Raw genomic sequence first — 1819 nt, 5'->3', positions numbered from 1 at the left:
GGGGGGGGACTTTAGGCTTTTTCCCTTTGTAAAGCTATAATATGCACAACAAAGCTATATAACACTATAAAGTGAAAGAAATGGAAAAGGCTAAAAAGTAATAATATAAGCTCTTTAAATAATCACAATATCTGGCAGAAAAATCACAATTAGATCCCCCCCAACCCAAATCATTCAGTCTAACATTAACCAATCTCAGACTGAGTCACGCTTTCTTCTTGTTGCCAGTCAGAATGGAAACTTTAGGTTACTTAACGTAACCCCGGTTCTTTGATAACAGAGTGAGGTGTTCACTATGGGAATCGCTCGGCGGACCAACTATGGAAGCTCAATGACACCAGTCTGTCCGTGACAGAGGTCGAACGTGCTGGGGCCACGCCCTCATTTAATCACAGTCGACCGGCTCTTACAAATCATTCCAGATAGGTTTCTTTCGTGTCTCTGCAAGGAGGGACATGTTGGTGAAACAACTCACTCGTTATCAAAGAACCGGGGTTACGTTAAGTAACCTAAAGTTCTTTTTCTAACTTCGTTCGGTGTTTCACTATGGGAGATATAGACTACTCCCGGATGCCTGAATCTCCGAAGCCAAATAACATTGAACCGAGACTCACACCAACCCGGGCGGGCGCCTCCAGCACAGCCTGTGCCAGGGACGGTCCGGAAACATCGAGCCTGTAGAACCTCACAAAGTGTGTGAGGCGTAGCAGCTTGCTGCGCACAAATTTCTGCCACTGAAACACCCTGAAAAGGGCCAGAAGTGGCCATGCCTCTCGTTGAATGAGCTCCCGACCCCGCGGGGCCTGCAAACCTTTACACATCATAGGCCAATGTATGGCCTCCACAATCCAGTGGGACAGCCTCTGGCGGGACAACGGCTTACCCTGTGGGGTGTAGCCAGGAACGAACAGCTGATCAGCTTTTCTGAACACAGCCGTCCGACTCACATACATGTGCAGGGCCCGGACAGGGCACAACATGTGAAGCCTTCTCTCTCTTCTGAGCAGAACGGAGCGGGTGGAAAGCCCGGAGCCTCACTGAGGGGCACTGTAGGCTGACTCCACCACTTTAGGCACAAATGTGGGTTGGGCCGCAACCGACTCTAGAGCCTGGGGCAAACTGGAGACAGGTTTGCTGAACAGACAGCACCTGTAAATCCATCACTCGCTTTGCAGTGGTTAAAGCCAAGAGCAAAGCTGTTTAAGAGAGACAAACTTCATCCCACCGCTCCATAGGCTCAAATGTGGTGATGAGAGAGGGCGTCCAACCCGACCGATAAGTCCATAGAGGAACCAGGGGCCTGGAAACCGGGACGCGTGCCGACGTGCCCCTTTCATGAAACGACAAACCAAGGGATGTTGCCCTGCGGGCCTATCCCCAAAACCCACGTGGCAGGCTGAGACAGCAGCCAAGTACACCTTAATCGTGGAGAAAGCTTTTCCTTCATCCATCAGGTATTGTAGGAAACACAGCAGGTCCACCACAGAACACTGAAAAGGGATTGCATCCCTACGTTCACACCACTCCTCAAAAACCCGCCACTTTCCGCTATAAAGAGAGCGGGTGGACGCGGCCCTTGCGCTCTGAATGGTGTCAATGACCTGCTCTGGCAGGCCTGATGCATTCAGGTTCCACCTCTCACGGGCCAAGCCCAGAGCGCTACGCGGTCCGGGTGGGGGTGGTAAATTTCTCCGCCCGCTTGGGAGAGGATGTCCCTGCGTATGGGGAGAGGCCATGGCTCTCCCACCAGGAGCTATATTATCTCTGCCAACCAGTGCTTGGATGGCCACCGCGGCGCTATCAGGATTAACGACAGGCC

General features: G+C 52.0%; 1 protein-coding gene across 1 annotated transcript in view; it reads right to left on the bottom strand.

Moving 5' to 3' along the window:
* carmil2 (capping protein regulator and myosin 1 linker 2) overlaps positions 1-1819 on the bottom strand; it is a 78741-nt gene that overhangs the window by 45555 nt on the left and 31367 nt on the right.

This window comes from Etheostoma spectabile, chromosome 8 (genome assembly GCF_008692095.1).
Source record: "Etheostoma spectabile isolate EspeVRDwgs_2016 chromosome 8, UIUC_Espe_1.0, whole genome shotgun sequence".
Taxonomy (NCBI): Eukaryota; Metazoa; Chordata; class Actinopteri; order Perciformes; family Percidae; genus Etheostoma; species Etheostoma spectabile.
Note: the sequence above shows the minus strand (reverse complement) of the source record. Positions and strands in the feature narration are given on the sequence as shown.